The following is an 18,947-nucleotide window of genomic DNA, read 5'->3' as shown; positions in this document are numbered from 1 at the left end:
GCTACTTTACTGGATTTATTCTAACAAATTTTATGAAGTGTTTTGAGTTTTCTATATGTAGGATCATGTCATCAGCAAATAGAAAAAAAATTTACTTTTTCCTTTTAGGCTTATTTTTTACCTCTTTTTTTTTTTTTTTTTTTGTTTTTTATTTTAAGTCCTGGGGTACATGTGTAGGATGTGCAGGTTTGTTATATAGGTAAATGTGTGCCATGGTAGTTTGCTGCACCTATCAACCCATCATCTAAGTATTAAGCCCATCATGTATTAGCTATTTTTCCTGATGCTCTCCCCTCCCTGCGCCCTCACCCTCGTCACCCTGACAGGCCCTAGTGTGTGTTGCTCCCCTCCCTATGTCCATGTGTTCTCATTGTTCAGCTCCCACTTATGAGTCAGAACATGCAGTGTTTGGTTTTCTGCTCCTGTGTTAGTTTACTGAGAATAATGGCTTTCAACTCCACCCATGTCCCTGCAAAGGACATGATCTCATTCGTTTTTATGGTTGCGTAGTATTCCATGGTCTATATGTGCCGCATTTTCTTTGTTTGTCAGTGATGGGCATTTGGGTTGATTCCATGTCTTTGCTATTGTGAAAAAAGCTGCAATGAACATATACATACATGTATCTTTATAACAGAATGATTTATAGTCCTTCGGGTATATACCCAGGAATGAGATTGCTGGGTCAAATGGTATTTCTGATTCTAGGTCTTTGAGGAATTGCCACACCATTTTCCACAATGATTGAACTAACTCACACTCCTATCAACAGTGGAAAGGCATTCCTATCTCTCTACAGCCTCACTGGCATCTGTTTTTCTTGATGTTTTAATGATCACCATTCTGACTGGCATGAGATGGATATCTCACTGTGGTTATGACTTGCATTTCTCTAATGATCAGTGATGTTGAGCTCATGGATAGGAAAAATCAGTATATTATGAAAATGGTCATACTGCCCAAAGTAATTTATAATTTCTGTGCTATTCTCATCAAGCTACCACTGACATTCTTCAAAGAATTAGAAAAATAAACTATTTTAAAATTCATGTGGAACCAAAAAAAGAGCCTGGATAGCTAAGACAGTCCTAAGCAAAAAGAACAAAGCTGGAGGCATCACACTACCCAACTTCAAATCATACTACAAGGTTACAGTAACAAAAACAGCATGGTACTGATACAAAAACAGACATATAGACTAATGGAACAGAATAGAGAACTCAAAAATAAGACCACACATCTGCAACCATCTAATCTGCAACAAACCTGACAAAAAGAAGCAATGGAGAAACGATTCCCTATTTAATAAATAATGCTAGGAGAACTGGCTAGCCATACACAGAAAATTCAAACTAGACTCCTTCCTTAAGCCTTATACAAAAATTAAGTTAAGATGGATTAAAGACTTAAATATAAAACCCAAAACTATAAAAACCCTCGAAGAAAATCTAGGCAGCACCATCCGGGAAATAGACATGGGCAAAGATTTCATGATGAAAACATCAAAAGCAATTGCAACAAAAGCAAAAATTGACAAATGGGATCTAATTAAACAAAAGAGCTTCTAAACAGCAAAAGAAACTATCGTCAGAGTGAACAAATAACCTACAGAATGGGAGAAAATTTTTGCAGTCCATCCATCAAAGGTCTAATATCCAGCGTCTATAAGGAACTTAAGTTTACAAGAAAAAAAACAAGCAACCCCATTAAAAAGTGGGCAAAGGACATGAACAGACACTTCTCAGAAGAAGACATTTATGTGGCCAACACACATATGAAGAAAGGGCTTATGTACTTTTTATTTTTTTTTCTGGACTAATTGCTCTTACTCATACATCCAGTCCTATATTCAATAGAAATGGCAAGAGTGGGCATCTTTGCCTTGTAAAGATCTTAGAAGAATAGCATTCAGTTTTTCCCACGTTAACAGTAAGAAGTTTTTGAGTAGGGGCAAAATGGCTGACCAGATGCAGCCAGGTAAAACAGCTGCCACCAAGGGACCAAGATGACTGGTATACTCCTGGCAGATCTTCAGAGGGAAGGCACTGAGAGTGAACAGAGGGAACACACAGAAGCTGGACTGAGAGGAGGAAATCTGGGAACCCTACACGGGGCTACTGCATACCTGGTCTTGTTCCTGTGCCCCAGCAGCTCCAGGGGAACAGGCGAGTTGAACTGGGATGGAGCAACTGGCTTTCACCACGGGTCTCTGGAACTCCAGCAGAAGGAGACCCTTCAGCCACCAGAGACACAAGTTGGCAGGGAGAGCTGCTTAGAGAAGAGGTAGGGGGCTGCAAACTAGCTGATGTAGAGCCCAGAGGGTTTGGTCCAGGAGCATCTGTAGCAGAGCATGGCCAGGGATGGCCATCACCCTAGGCTCAACTTGCTCCCATAGGAGACTTTAGCCCTTGGAGAACTGTCAGTCCTGAACCCTGAAGGGTGGTCTAGCCCATCAAATAGGGCCAGTCCAACCTGAGCACCCCTCGGTCTGCTGGCCTCTCCCAGGGCCCCAGCCTGGCCACACCTGCTTGCAGGGCCGCCTCAGGTGCCCTGGGGGCTGCATCATAGCTTCTGTGCTGGCACACTATACCTAACCTGCAAGTAGCTCCAACATGGCGGCCCCCATGCCTACGCACCAGCCTGCATGCCCCCGCTCCACACTGCAGCTTCCCCAGGGCCCAGTGCAACTTCAAGGTCTCTACAAGTCTCCCCTAGATTTTTTTTCATGTGATATCAAAGATGGCAAAAGGAAGGAAGAACAGGCATGGAAGGAAATGGAAGAACAAGCTACAAAGGCAAAAATCACGCCAACAAGAAACGCACCAAACATAAAAAACTTTTTTTTTTTTTTGAGACAGTCTTGTTCTGTCACCCAGGCTGGAGTGCAATGTTGCAGTCTCGGCTCACTGCAACCTCCACCTCCTGGGTTCAAACGATTCTCCTCTCTCAGCCTCCCAACTAGCTGAGACTACAGATGTGTGCCACCACACCTGGCTAATGTTTGTATTTTTAGTAGAGACGGGGTTTCACTACGTTGGCCAGGCTGGTCTGGAATTCCTGACCTCAAGTAATCCACCTGCCTCGGCTTCCCAAAGTTCTGCAATTACAGTCATGAGCCACCTCACCAAAAAAAATATATATATATATATCTTAAAGGAGATTTCAGTTGACTAAAAGTAGAAGGCCTTTAAAAAAAAAAAAAAAGAAAAGAAAGAGAAAAAGAAAAGAAGAAAAGAAAACACTATATCATGAATATCAGCTTTTAATTAAGCTGACTTCTGACAATAGAGCTCAGAAAAGCTTTTTTCTCTAATTGTAAATCCTAGTCAAGTTGTTTTACTTTCACATCTGCTGTGAGCTGAGCTTCCATCACCAAACAGGCAGCCCACACAAGTGACCATTTCACTGTGTGGTGCTCTCACTACAAAAAGAAATGGTTACCACGTGAGGTGATGGATGTGCTAATTAGCTTTATTATGATAATCATTTCACAGCGCATATATGTGTCAAAACATCACATGGTACACTTTAAATATGTACAATTTTTTTTTTTTTGTCAATTATACCTCAATCCTACTGGGGAAAAATAAAACCTTTGAACACTGAGCACAGTTTAAAACTTTGCAATGACTCTTAACTGACACAAGTTCAATTTCAGTTTTACTTTTCAGAAATAACGTTTATTGCTGGAAAGAGTGATTTAACCTCAATACTACTGAGAGCTCTTGATATTCCCTTTAGGAATCCTAATTTACTACAAGAGTAATTCTCTGATAGAAGGGGATTTAAGAATCTTATGTGGGTGGGAAGGACTATTGTAGTTGAACAAACCCCATTCATAACTCATGACCCTGAGGGACAAGTGTAGGTAACTGGAAGATACTAACTTAATGATCATCCTCTCTCATAATGTTTTTCTCTGATTGTGTCAAAATTTATGCTTTCAGTAGAGGGCACCTCACATGAATCTTTCATGTTTCACTTCATTGATTTCTCTGATTTTGGAGGAAGAAAAGTAGATTTTTTTCCTAGATTGGAAAGTCTCTGCTGTTAATTTCAATTCAAGGAAATGGTCCATAAATTTAAAATCTATCACTTCTAGAAGTTCTATAAGGCATGGTATCTCTAAAATTTGTTTTGGGTTTACTTTTTTATTTATTTTTTGCCTTTGCTAGCAATTTTAGTAACTACATTTTTTCTAAATTATTTTGGCATCCCTTGTTGTCTCATCATGCATATATAAATTATTTTAGTTCTTCCTAAAAATAATTTCTACATCTCAAAAGAAAAGAAAGCATAAACATACTTCCCAGAACCCATCCCTCTAGCAGATCCCCCTTTGTGTGTTATTGGTCAGAACCAGGTTACATGTCTATCCCTGAAAATCAGCTGCTGACAGGAAATGGGATTATCATGATTAGTCTAGTCTAATCAATATTTACTCCTAAACAGAGAATAGGGTGACCTTCCCTGAATAAAATAAGGTTCTAACAGCAAGAACAATGAGAGAAAGAATGAGGTTTAGACAAACCGCCACCCCAAGTTTTAACACTTTTATCAGGACCCTCACGAAAGTGTAGAACATACCAGTGTTTCTGAATCTGGGCACTACTGACACTCCGGCTGGATGAGCCTTTGTTGTGAGGGGCTGTCCTGTGCATTGTTTAGCAGCATCCCTGGTCTCACCCACTAGATGGCAATAGCACTACCTAGTGGTAACAACCAACAATGTCTCCAGACACTGCCAGTGTCTGCTAGCGGTGGAGAAACCACCCCTGGTTGAGGATCACAGAATTAGACTAAGAAGTCTACTGAGTTACCCCCGATGGCTGTATGGTGTCTTTATGTACTTCAGTGAATTTAGTCAATTATAGAGTGGGAATAATAAAAAGTATCTGTGTCACAAAATTGCTTAATAATTGATATGGTTTGGTTCCGTGTCCCCAACCCAATCTCATCTCAAATTGTAATCTCCACATGTCAGTGGAGGGACCAGGTAGGAGGTGATTGGATCGCGGGGGTGGTTCATGGATCATGGGGTGGTTTCCCCCCATGCTATTCTCATAATAGTGAGTGAGTTCTCATGAGAGCTGATGGCTTTAAAACCATCAGGTGGAAGGTGCCTGCTTCCCCTTTGCCTTCTGCCATGATTGTAAGTGTCCTGAGACCTCCCAGCCATGCTTCCTGTTAAGTCTGCGGAGCTGTAGAGACAATGAACCCTCTTTCCTTCATAATTTCCCAGTCTCGGGTAGTATTCCTTTTTTTTTTTTTTTTTTTGAGACGGAGCCTCTCTCTGTCGCCCAGGCTGGAGTGCAGTGGCGCTATCTCGGCTCACTACAAGCTCCGCCTCCCGGGTTCACGCCGTTCTCCTGCCTCAGCCTCCCGAGTAGCTGGGACTACAGGCGCCCGCCACCGCGCCCGGCTAGTTTTTTGTATTTTTAGTAGAGACGGGGTTTCACCGTGTTAGCCAGGATGGTCTCGATCTCCTGACCTCGTGATCTGCCCGTCTTGGCCTCCCAAAGTGCTGGGATTACAGGCGTGAGCCACCGCGCCCGGCCAGGTAGTATTCTTTACAGCAGTGTGAGAATGGACTAATACAAGAATTAAATGGAAATTTATTATAGTGCTTGTACACTCTCACATCACATACAGATAATAGTTTTATTATTATTGATTTTTCTCTAGTTCTAAAATTTCCTTTAATATGCTTCCTCTTTCTTAAAATAATAAAAAGCTAGGATAGTCAGGTGTTTCTAAATGTAATTGTGTACCTTCCCTTCCTGCTGGGAAGATGGCATTTATCATTGCCATCTTTCTAAACTTCCCAGAAGAGACAGAAACAATACTAAGAGCTTCAAGAATTCATCACTTTCTCAGATTTAAATGCAGCAGAAATGCAAAGAAGTAACAAAGTCAGATGTATCGGTAATAAGTACAGCATCTTCATGAAAAATATTGAGTGGAGATAGTTTAAGATCCTATAAAGCATCTCTTTTTGTACTGAAGTGTTGCTCTGTCATCATCTATTGTCATGTTTGTCCTGTGTTTGGTGGATGGCTTTTATAGAGACACAACTTAGTTTTTTTTTTTCTTTTTTCCTCACATGTTCATCCCTACTTTAGTCATTGTGCTTCATGCCTTTGAAGGCTCAGGTGAAAGAGACTTTAAGATCTCATTATTCTTGGGGCATTTATTCAGAACTTTAATTACATTTCATAATTTCTCTCTTTAGAAGTTGTATAAAGTTGGCTGGGTGTGGTGGCTCACACCTGCAATCCTAGCACTTTGGAGGACCGAGGCAGGAGGATCACTTGAGATCAGGAGTTTGAGACCAGCCTGGGCAACATAGTGAGACCTCGTCTCTATTTAAAACAATAATAATAAAAGTTGTATAAAGTGTAATGTTTTAAAATTGCTATATATTTATTAAAAGTTTCCAAAGCCTTTTTTCTGTAAATTAATCCTTAGATCCACCATCTCTTTATAAGACAAACTTGACCTCTGTGTACCCCATAAAAGTACATTGTACATTTTTGTGATATGTCAATTCTGCAAGTCGTCAGGGTCTTTTTTTTTTTTTAATTTAACACCAAGAACTGAACTGCTGAGTGTGTGCATTTATGTGTGTGTGTGCTTAACTGGTGAGTTGAAAAGATCTGGTCCCCATCAGGTAAAATCCAAGGCAGAGTTCCTGAACACTACTTTGGAAGTGAACCTGGGTTTATGGGCTCTGAGCACAGCTGATCCTAGTTCATTTATGCCTAGAAAAAAACTCAGGACAGACCACAATATTTTAGACCCTCTTAGTAGTGGGATTATGTGGAGCTTTAAAATTTCTTTATATCTTTATGGACTTTCCAAATTTGTAATAATATACAGGAATGGCATTTTGAATCAGAAAAAAAAAAAAGTAAGTCTACCAGTCAGCCCCCATGGGATTACACGTATTATTTTGAAGCAGGAAGCATACACAGTTCTCTGGGGATGGGTCCCAACTTCCACCAAGGGCAGCACAACTTTCTTCCTTTGTCCAGCTATTACAGGTGTTAAGGGAGCCTAGAAATTGATGGGGAAAGTTGTAAGTTACTTCTGAGCATATCTAATTACCAGGTAAATTACAGAGTCACTTTCTCACTTTAGGCTGAGGCTCCTTAGCGCTATTTGAATGTTGTTTAGGGACTGCAGTTCTGAAAGCAATCAATGCTTTTGAACTCTACCTCCTTCGCTCTCACTAACCAGGAGTACCTATGCCCTTAGGGCTAGTGTGGTGGCCTGCGAATTTGAAACAGAAATCTTAGAGGGATTCTGCATACATAGCTAAGCATGATTTGAAGCCAGGTGTTGTCCTCCATGTTCACGGGATGCTTGTGTCTCCTGTGCGGGGGCTCCTGGTCTTGAGATGATCCCCTGTAACTCCAAAGGCAAACTCCTTGACCTTACTCATCAAACAGAGATTTGACCATTTTCTGGACCACTGCTGAAACTGCTAGCAATTTGGATGACATATTAGTGAGAAGAGGGTCTGATATCTGCTCCATCTGAGAACACACAGGTATCCATCTACTAGAAACCAGCACAATTACTCCCATGCAGCTCCTTAGCTAGGAGAGAAGAAGACAAGGAATCCAAGAAGAGAAACGCACACATTCCTGCTGCCTCTGCCTTAACATTCTTTTTTCTTTTGAGACAGAGTCTCACTCTATTGCCTAGGCTGGAGTGCAGTGGCATGTCTCAGCTTACTTAAACTTCTGTCCCTGGGGCTCAAGCGATTCTCCTGCCTCAGCCTCCCAAGTAGGTGGGATTACAGGTACCTGCTACCATGCCTGGCTAATTTTTGTATTTTTAGTAGAGACAGAGTTTTACCATGTTGGCCAGGCTGGTCTCGAACTCCTGACCTCAAGTGATTACCTGCCTCATCCTCCCAAAGTGCTGAGATTACATGTGTGAGCCACTGTGCCCAGATAGCCTTAAGTCTTCTGTCCCCTGCTCAAGGGCCATGCTTCATATTGTGTCTACAGGGCCATTAAACTCTCTATATGGAGATAACAAACCTCCACCGTCACCAGTGGATTCAACGGATATGACTTGGTCCTGGTGCTAAACATCAGGGTGAGAAGAAAATCTGAGAAATCTTGATTGGCATCATAGGCAGAGATCATATACCTGACTAAAACAATTTAAATCATTGAGGCTCTGCTACCTCACCCTCTCCCCTACAGACACATCACTAAAGTAGTCACTCTTCAAAGAAAATGTCCAGTGCAGCTCTATGCACTACTGGTTAATAATCACGTTGTATGAAAAGCCTCAGCATTGCTCTGCTGTGCCACACCAGTGGGTCAGCACTCCCCCACCTCCAGTGAACACAAAGCAGGCTCGCAGTCCAGTTGTCCCAATTCCATTCAGCCCTAATCATACCCCAGTCAGGATGTGGCTCCAGGGAGCTATACATCAAACCAGTAACAGTTAGGATGTCTACTTAAGCCACAGGATCCACAGGTTTGAAAGAAGACATTATGCAGATGCATACAACCATGTATATTTTCGTTTTTTAAAATAGCAGGTTTAGGCCAGGCGCCGCGACTCATGCCTGTAATCCCAGGACTGTAGGAGGCTGAGGCAGGCAGATCACCTGAGGTCAGGAGTTCGAGACCAGCCTGGCCAACATGGTGAAACCCTGCCTCTACTAAAAATACAAAAATTAGCTGGGCATGGTGGCTGGCACCTGTATCCCAGCTACTCAGGAGTCTAAGGCAGGAGAATCACTTAAACCCAGGAGGCAGAGGTTGCAGTGAGCTGAGATCGTACCATTGCACTCCAGCCTGGGGGACCCCAAGAGCGAAAGTCCGTCTCAAAAAAAAAAAAAAAGTAGGTTTACAGGTAGCATTATTACAATATCCAGTTATATACAGGCATTACATGATAGAAGGACCATCTCTTTAAAGACCTGGTTCTGTATGTTTTTGAAAAGTATCTGATATATATATTATATATATATAAATTATTTTTTAGAGTGTCACTCTCTCACCCGGGTTGAAGTGCAGTGGTATGATCTCAGCTCATTGCAACCCCTGCCTCCCAGGCTCAAGCAATCTTCCTGCCTCGCCTGCAGGAGGTGGAGGTGTGAGGATCACTTGAGCCCAGGAGTTTGTGACCAGCCTGACCAATATAGGGAAACTCCGTCTCTACAAAAAAAAAATTTTAAATTAGCCAGATGTGGTAGCACACATCTGTGGTACCAGCTACTTGAGCGGCTAAGGTGGAGGATTGCTTGCGCCCAGGAGGTCAAGCCTGCAGTGAGCCGTGATCGCACTACTGCACTCCAACCTGGGTGATAGAGTGAGAGACCCTGTCTCCAAAAAAAAAAAAAAAAAAATTCTAATTCATTAGATCTTAACATCTGGAATATCTTGAAAATGAAATTTTCTCTTGTGAAATGCAAAAATCTAAAAAAAAGAAACAGGCTTTTTGTATATAAATGTTTTTATAAAAAACTTCAGAGGTTTTATTAAACTAAAAACACCACTAATTGAAAATCAAAGGCAATCTATAAAACCTATTATTTTGTTGTGTTCTTCTCATACTATAGACATATTCAAGTCAGTTAGCCTTTAATTACATACAGGTCAGAAATGCTCACTTGAGCCTGATCTTGATTAAGGATACCGTATGAATGCGGAAGCCTTTAATATTTGATCCATAGCTTTAAAATATGTATTATTACACAGGGTATGTTTATTGCCTATCTTTTTTTTGAGACAGTCTTGTTCTGTCACCCAGCTGGAGCGCAGTGGTGCAATCTCGGCTCACTGCAGACTCTGCCTCCTGGTTCAAGAGATTCTCCTGCCTCAGCCTCCCGAGTAGCTGGGATTACAGGCATGTGCCACCACCACTAATTTTTGTATTTTTAGTAGAGATGGGGTTTCGCTGTTTGGCCAGGCTGGTCTCGAACTCCTAATCTTAGGTGATCCATCCACCTCGGCCTCCCAAAGTGCTGGGATTACAGGCATGAGTCACCGTGCCCCGCCCTATTTATTACCTATCTATATATTTACTTATTTATTTTTGATTCTTAAAGTATGACAACTGAAGGTCAGGGCCAGCTTGCTTTCTTTGTCCAAGACAAAAGGCATAAACCTGGCCTCCTGCATCAGTGCTCCATATGATATTTCAGCAGTGAGTACCACCACCAGGTCCTGGAGAGCAGCTGCTCTTGGCTTCTAGGTCCACAGCTGACAGAGGAAAGCAGCTGAAAGAAGTATTAAATCGGTTTTCAGAATCAGTCCTCAGGAAGGTTTGATGCCTGGGCCAACAAACGTGAAAATGCATGCATGTAGGGTAAGGAGAAAACACTCTTCTCATCTAGTTCAATGATGGTCACTAGAATGATGTCACACTGTGTGCAGCCACAATTTAAATACTCTAGGCTGTGTTCAAAGCTGCCCAGGACTTTATCAGTGAATGCCGCCTCATCTGAAATTATGCTCTGCCTGAGACATACAGCCGAAGGACACACACTTTCACATAGGAGTGAACAGAAAAAGTTCTGAAGCACTTAATTAAACTTACAACAGCAGCCTGGATAATAATTGTGGGCAAGTTACCTCTAGCATCTCCATTTTATTCTATGTATAATGGGATTAAGATCATCTCACTTGTCAGGTTCTTAAAAGAGCTGAATTAAATGACAACACATATATTAGAATATAAAATGTCAATAGCAGGCCGGGCGTGGTGGCTCACACCTGTAATCCCAGCACTTTGGGAGGCCGAGGTGGACAGATTGCTTGAAGGCAGGAGTTTGGGACCAGCCTGGCCAACGTGGTGAAAACCTATCTCTACTAAAAATACAAAGATTAGCCAGGTATGGTGGCACACACATGTAGTCCCAGCTACTCAGGAGGCTGAGGCAGGAGAATCGTCTGAACCTGGGAGGTGGAGGCTGTAGTGATCCGAGATCACGCCATTGCAGTCCAGCCTGGGCAACAGAGTAAGACTCTTGTCACAAAATAATAATAAAATGTCAATACTACATAAACGAACGCTGCTCCTAAACAGCAACCGAAGAACTCCGTGAAGTTGCTTCTAAGCTTCACAGTCATCATGCAGCTGGAACACAGTGTAACCAGCCTGTACTGCAAGGGAATTCGGAGAGAAAAGGCAAGAAACAACCACATCACAAAACAAGTAAACAAAAGCCTTCTACCTATAAAAACTGATCAACTTTTCAGATAATCACTTCCCACTCCCCTTGAGATGCTAATGTCTGGGGTAGAAAAATATGTCTTTAGGATATTGCTGCTAGTAGTGGAGATTTGGTCAACTCTCTGTTGCTTGCATTCTAGCATTATGGGGTTTTTGCCCATTTTTATTGTATCATTACACATGCTTTTTCAAACCACACTGTTATCTGCTATGCTTCCCCCAGAGAGTACTGCTCTCTTTTCCCATCTTCTACTACCCTCCAAATGAGAGTTGCTGACACCAGCTACCTTGCAGGAATGATTAAAGCAGATTACAAACATAAAGTAGCCAGCACAGTGCCTGATCAATAAACATTATTATGAGAGGAAGCGAGGGAAAAGTTGGAAAAAATAATAAAGTGAATAAAATTGCTGCCATAAAACATGTGTTTTTCAAGCTTGAAATCCTCAAGGAACCCGTAATGCTACCCAAGGAAAACAACTGCAGCAAATTCTCTGACAACTTTGATGAGTGAATAATGCCTTTTATTTGTTGTAGTAAATATTTCTTACTGAGATCTCGAAGTAAGGGGCAACTTCTCTGTGGACGTGATACACACTGACTTTTTTTTTTTTTTTTTTTTTTTTTTTTTTTTTGAGACAGAGTCTCTCTCTGTCACCCAGGCTGGAGTGCAGTGGGACAATCTGGGCTCACAGCAACCTCCGCCTGAGTAGCTGGGATTACAGGTGTGCACTACCACACCCGGCTAATTTTTGTAGTTTTAGGAGAGATGGGGTTTCACCATGTTGGCCAGGCTGGTCTTGAACTCTTGACCTCATGATCCACCTTCCTCAGTCTCCCAAGTGCTGGGATTACAGGCATGAGCCACCACACTCGGCCTGATGTTTTTCTAAAAGTAGGTATATCTATTACGTATCAATTAAAAAATTAGGTTTCATTTAAAAAAGCTAAAATTAAAAAAAAAAACATGATTTTTTACTTTATATTAAAGAAAAATTTAAATATACACAAAAATAAAGATATGTATAATCAAATACCATGTGCCCACTTCCCAGTTTTAATAAAAGTTGATAAAAATCAACTTTTTTTGACTTAAAGCTAATAAAATTATAAGTAAGACTTATTCATCTATACATGTGTATTTTGTCCTCCTCCCCCACACTGGAATATCTTAAACACATGAATGATTATTTCTTAAAACGAATTTTACCTTGATAAAAGTCACAGAAAAATTTTCTCATTAGTATCAGAGATAACTGGAGGAAGTCAAAGTTGAAATAAAGCTGTTTAATGGATGGACTCCGGAAGGTGGGCATGGGCAGACATCAGAAGGAAAAATGTTGCTATCTTACAGTTATAATGTTTTCAGGGATGTGTGTAATTGTTTACTTGTGAAATCACATACATATAGACTTTCTATTATGCCGTGTAGCATCCTCTATTTATATCATTCTGTTTTGTTCAGGTACAAAGAGTAAAAGTATATATTTCTAGAATGAGTATGTATTATGTAAAGATGAATTTTAACTTTTAAAAAGAAGACAACATAGCTCTGTAAAAATGGAACCACAAAACAATAATGCTGACTCGCGTGGCATAAAATTCTGTGTGTGTGTGTGTGTGTGTGTGTTTAAAATACAAGACAATAGCATACAAATTGGGAGGGAATAAATGAATTACAAGTAGCAATTTTTTCAGGAAGTTTTAAACTTTTAGGTTCCGGGGGATATGTGCAGGTTTGTTATATAAGTAAACTCATGTCACATGGGTTTGGGGTACAGATTATTTCATCACCCAGGTAATAAGCATAGTACCCTATAGACATTTTTCCTGATCCTTTTTTTTTCTCCCACCCTCGGCCCTCAAGTAGGCCCCAGTGTGTGTTGTTCCCTTCTTTGCATCCATGTGTTCTCATCATTTAGCTCCCACTTATAAGTGAGAACATGCGGTATTTGGTTTTCTGTTCCTGTGTTAGTTTGCTAAGAATAATGATCTCCATGTCCATCCATGTTGCTGCAGAAGACATGATCTCATTCTTGTTTCTGGTTGCATAGTATTCCAGGGTGTATATGTACCACATATATGTTTTTAAAAGCCAGTCTACCATTGATGAGCATTTAGGCTAATTCCATGTCTTTGCTATTGTGAACAGTGCTACAATGAACATACGCATGCAAGTGTCTTTATGGTAGAATGATGTGTATTCCTTTGGGTATATACCCAGTAGTGGGATTGCCGGGTGAATGGAAATGCTGTTTGTAGGTCTTTGGGGAAGCATCACACTGTTTTCCACACTGGCTGAACTAATTTACGCTCCTACCAGCAGTGTATAAGTGTTTCATTTTCTCCACAGCCTCGCCAGCGTCTGTTATTTTTGAATTTTTTGATCATAACCATTCTGACTGGTGTCAGATTGTATATCACTGTGGGCCTTTTTGTTTTGGTTTTTTTTTGTGTGTTGTTTTTTTTTTTTTAATACAAGTTTATGCTTAAATGTACAACAGTTCCAAGACAACACTTCATTTCAGCTATAGGTGGCAAAAGACGTTATGGCAGGGAATAGATATGTTTAAATACAAATGAAATCAAGGGTCACCGTCTCCTCAGGCACAAGGAACAGTTTACTTTTTGCCAGATTTCGTAATTCCACGTCTGGCCAAGAGCCCCTTTCCTGCGGCTGCACTTTTAGCTCCTTGAGTTTCTTCTACTCCTCTTTTGGTTTCTGCTTGAAAGCCTTATCTTCCTCGTCCATCTCCTTGGCCTGCTTCTTGGACTTTTCAAAGGCTTCTTCTTGCCATCTTTGTGGCCACACATGGCACCTGCTGCCCCTTACCCCCTCTCGCTGTGGTTTTGATTTATAGTTCTCTAATGATCAGTGATGTTGAGCTTTTTTTAATATGCTTGTTGGCCTCATGTGTTTTTTCTTTTGAAAAGTGTCTGTTCATGTCCTTTGCCCACTTTGTAATGGGGTTTTTTGGTTTTTGCTTGTAAATTTAAGTTCTTTATAGATTCTGGATATTGGACGACTGTCAGAAGCATAGTTTGAAAATATTGACTCTTATTCTGTAGGTTGTCTGTTTATTGATAGCTTCTTTTGCTGTGCAGAAGCTCTTTAGTTTAATTAGTTCCCATTTGTCAATTTTTAGCAATTATTACTAAGCTTTGTTAAGGCAAGGGGCAAGTTGCAATCTCTAAAGCAGACACTGAAAGGATGACAAAATAGGAAAAACTCCCAAACAATTGAGAAAATAAAAGGAATAATATAAAATATCCAACTGTTCTAAAAAAAAAAAAAAAGCAAAAATGAATCAAGTATATATGGGAAAATAAAAATATAATAAGACAATAGATATAAACCTAAAATATCAGCAATTATGTTAAAGCATTTACAAAATTTATAATGTCAAATTGGATATTTCAAAAACAACTATCTGCTATTTACATATGTGTAGCAATATTAAACATAAGAAAACAGGAGGCTTGAAAGGAGAAGAGTGAAAACACTAACAATGATAAGAAAAAAGAAAAATGGCGTAGGTACACCAGTATCATACAAGCTAGTCATTAAGATAAAAGCTTTATGAGAATTAAGAGGAGCAATTCATAATGACATTAATTCATTTGTAATTATAAAATTCTAAATGTATAGTCATATAATAAAGGATTGATTCATCTGGAATTATAAAATTCTCAATTTACAAACATCAATATAAATAAAGAAGAACTATAAAAAGAAATAGACAAACCTATAATCATAATGGAAAATTTCAGTGCCTATCTTCTACTAGCTAATAAAACCAATGCATGAAAAATCAGTATGAATAGATTTTTTTAAAACATGGCTAACAAACTTGACTCTTATGAACATATGTAGAAAATTTCACCCAAAAAAATTAAAATACGTAATGTTCCCAAACATGTAATGCAAGTGTTAACCAATTCCAAAGGGTTGAAATCAGACCTACCGTGTGCTTTGACTACAGTGCAATTAAACTAGAAACCAATAGCAAAAAGAGGACTAAAGCTTTCTCAATATTTGTAAATTTAGAAAGACACTGATAACTAAGCCAAGGATCAAAGAAGAAACCATGATAAAAATAGAAAATATTTTGAAAGCATAACAAAATGTAACATATCAGATTTTTGGGAGATAGCCCAAGCAATACTTACAGGAATAATTTATATGCATTTATATGAATTTTAAGCATATATAAGAAAAGTAGAAAGGGTGAAAAATAGCGATCTCAAAATATCTAGCTCGAGAAATTAATTAAAAATTTGTGAATTAAACCCAAGGAATTTTAAAAGAAGAATGAATGAAAAGAATAAAGATAGTGGAAATTATGAAAAAGAAAACAACAACATTAAAATTTGTTTTTTTAAAGACTAGTAAAATGGATAAACCCTGGCGAGACTGACCAAAAGACAGATACAGAGAGCGAGCACACAAAGACCAACAATATAGGATTGAAAAGGGGAATATTGTCATAGACTCAGAAGCAGTAAAAAAGAAAATTACACCATATTATGACCAGTATTATGGCAATAAATTTGAAAATTTTGGCAAACTTAACACATTTCTGAAAAAAATACAATGCATAAAATTGTCAGAAGAAAAATAGAAATTTAAAATTATCCTGAAACGATTAAAGGAATTGAATCTATAATTTTAAAATTCCATACAAAGAGAACATCTGGCCTAGATGGTGAATTCTGGTGAATGCTGGTGAATTCTACTAAATATTTTTTAAAACTTTTATAAACTTTTCAAGAGAATAGAAAAAGTAAGAACTCTTCTCCTAACTTCTTTCATGAAGATAATCTAATGTTGGTATACAAACTTGATAAGGACATTCTAGAAAGAAAAATTACAGAACAATCACTCCTGAAAACTGAAACAAGCACTCCTGAAACCTGAAAAAAATAACACTTAAACATTTATTTAACCAGTCTTTAGATTTGCCAGCAACTTCTAAAAAAGATAGTAGCCCACAACCAAGATGAATTTGTTCTAGGAATTTGAGGTAAGCTTACTATTCAAATATCACTGGACATTTGATAAAATGTCATAGAATTTTGCACAAGCGTGTGTTAAAAAAAATGAGTGCATGCAAAAACTGGTGAAATGTTCTAGAGGGAAGTAGAATGCAGGATTCACATATGGCAGAAAGTGGAAGGGCCGAGAAAGAAAGCTCGCTCTTGAAAGCTCTATGTGCAACAGCATTAATCCTTCATAGAGAGCCTTCATGACCTAAACACGTCTTATTAGGCCCTACCTCCCATTACTGTTGCATGGGAGATTGTTTCAACATGAATTTGGGAAGGGGCATTCAAATAATAGCATTATTTAAAATACTGTTAAGATATAAAACTATTCTTGTTTATTATGTATTGACCTCACATTCAACAACCTTGCTAATTACACTGATTAATTCCAATAATTTGTAGATTAAATGGATAAAAGAAAGCCAAATGTTATTCATCAAGAAAATGGGAGAATGACCCCCAAAGGTATTTGGAGATCTTCAAGGCTGCCCCTCTAATCACAGGCCCAGAGCTTTAGGGCCTTGTGGACAGAATGGTTTTGGATGATGGGCCCAGGGTACCCTCCACGGGCTGCTCTTTATCAGGGTTGTCTCTGGACTCTGACCCATCCATTCTAATGCAATTCTCCTTGGCCACACCTAGTCTTCCAGAAGGCAGATTGTAAACCTTCGAGGCATCTCTGTGGTTCTAATTCTGCAGGCTCACATAGTGTCAGAGCTGAGGAGGCATGACTTTCTTCAACTAGACTTCAAAGGATGTTATGGCAAGTCATGGGGCCCAGGCAGAGACTTGTCACAGGGGTGGAGACACCACAGAGAGTCTTCACTAAGGTAATGCCTAGTGAAACGATGGGAACAGGGACCCCCCACCCCACCCCAGGACCCTGAAAGTATAGAGCCACTGGTATACATTGCCAGCCTGGGAAAGCACAGGCATGAGACTCCAACTCATGAGAGATGCTGTGTGGGCTGAGCCCAGCAAAGTCATAGGGGCAGGGTTTTCTGAGACCTTGGGATCGCAACCCAAGTGTGTCTGAAAGGCAGGCCATAGAGTCAAGATTTTTTTCCAAGCCTTAAGAGGTAAGGCCCTATTGGCTTTGGGACTTGAAACCTGTCACCCCTTTCTTCTTGCCTATTCCTCCCTTTTAGAATGGGAATGTCTATCCTGTGCCTGTCCCACCACTGTATTCTGGAAACATATAAATACTTTAATTTCACAGGTTTATTGTGGGAAGGGATTTGTCTCAGGATGAATCATGCGTCAGTCTCACCCGTATCTTCCGTTCTGTAAGGGAACACAGAAAATGATGAACCATTAATCTAGGAAGCTTCTTCTGACTCCTCAGGCTGTTTATCTCTAATGGCCTTTAAGACACTACGTGGGTCAGGAACTTCTGCCATCTTCTTCTGAATGTCTGCCTACAAACTCCTAATTCTGCAAATTTTCTTCCATTTAGATGGGACTCTGGACTTTGGACTTACTGGAGCTATTGAGAAAGAATTAATGTATTTTATATGTGAGAAGGACATGAGTTTTGGGGACCAAAGGCAGAATGCTGTGGTTTAAAATGGTTTGAATGTTTGTCCCCTCCCCCAACTGATGTTGAAACTTACAATGCAAACAGTATTGAGAGGTGGAGCTTGATGAGAGGTGTTTACATCATGATGGCAGAGCCCTCAGGAATGGATTAATGCGTTTGTAAAAAGGGCTTTCAAGAGTGGGCTCTCTCTTGGTCCTTTTCACCTTCACCACATGAGGATTCAGTGTTCTTCTCCCCTCTGGGGGACACAGCATGCAAGGTGCATGTCGGAAGAAGAGAATGACCTCACCAGGTATCATACTTGCTGGTGCACTGACCTTAGACTTCCCAGTCCTCAGAACTATGAGCCAATACATTTCTGTTTATGAATTACTCCATCTGTGTTATTCTGTTATAGCAGCACAAAATAGACTAAGACAAAAATTAATTTAAAACAGACTACTTATAATAGTCTGTTATTATACATGAGATGTTTATGCAGAAAATGAGTAGACATTATTTAGACACATTTTAAAAGTCCTAAATAAATGAAGATTAGATAGAAATTAATGAAAACATGTCATTTATTCCTAAATTCATCAATATGTTCAATGAAATCCCCATCTAAATCCCAACACTTTTTGAGTCAAAATTGATGAGTTAATTTTAACATGCATATTAAAATGCAAATAGTAAAAAATATTAAGAGTCTTAGAGAAGAACAATGTGGGGAGAATTGCTCTGCTAGATAACATGACTTATTTAGCTCTAGAAATCAAGATTGAAAAATACGCTAAGGAAATAATAGCTCAGAAATGACCCATTCATGTGGACACCAAATTCATGACAAATATGACACTGCAAAGCAGTGAAAAGAGTTTCTTTTTAAAAATGAAGCAATCTATAGCTCCAACCATAAGCAAAAATGAATCCTGGGTGGATTGTAGACCTAAAAGTAAAAGGTAAAACAATAAAGCTTCCAATAAACAGCAATACAGAAAATCTTCATGACATTGGGCTATAAGAAAATTTGTACACAAAATGTACTAATAGTATGTATAAGACACAAAAGGCAGTAATTATTTTAAAAAGACTGATACATTGGAATACTAAAGAAATGCTGAGTTTCAAATATAGGGAGCAAAATAGCTGAACAGGCCCTCTGTCAATCATCCCC

This window comes from Theropithecus gelada, chromosome 8 (genome assembly GCF_003255815.1).
Source record: "Theropithecus gelada isolate Dixy chromosome 8, Tgel_1.0, whole genome shotgun sequence".
Classification (NCBI taxonomy): Eukaryota; Metazoa; Chordata; class Mammalia; order Primates; family Cercopithecidae; genus Theropithecus; species Theropithecus gelada.
The sequence above is the reverse complement of the archived record's forward strand: the minus strand, read 5'-3'. Positions refer to the sequence as shown.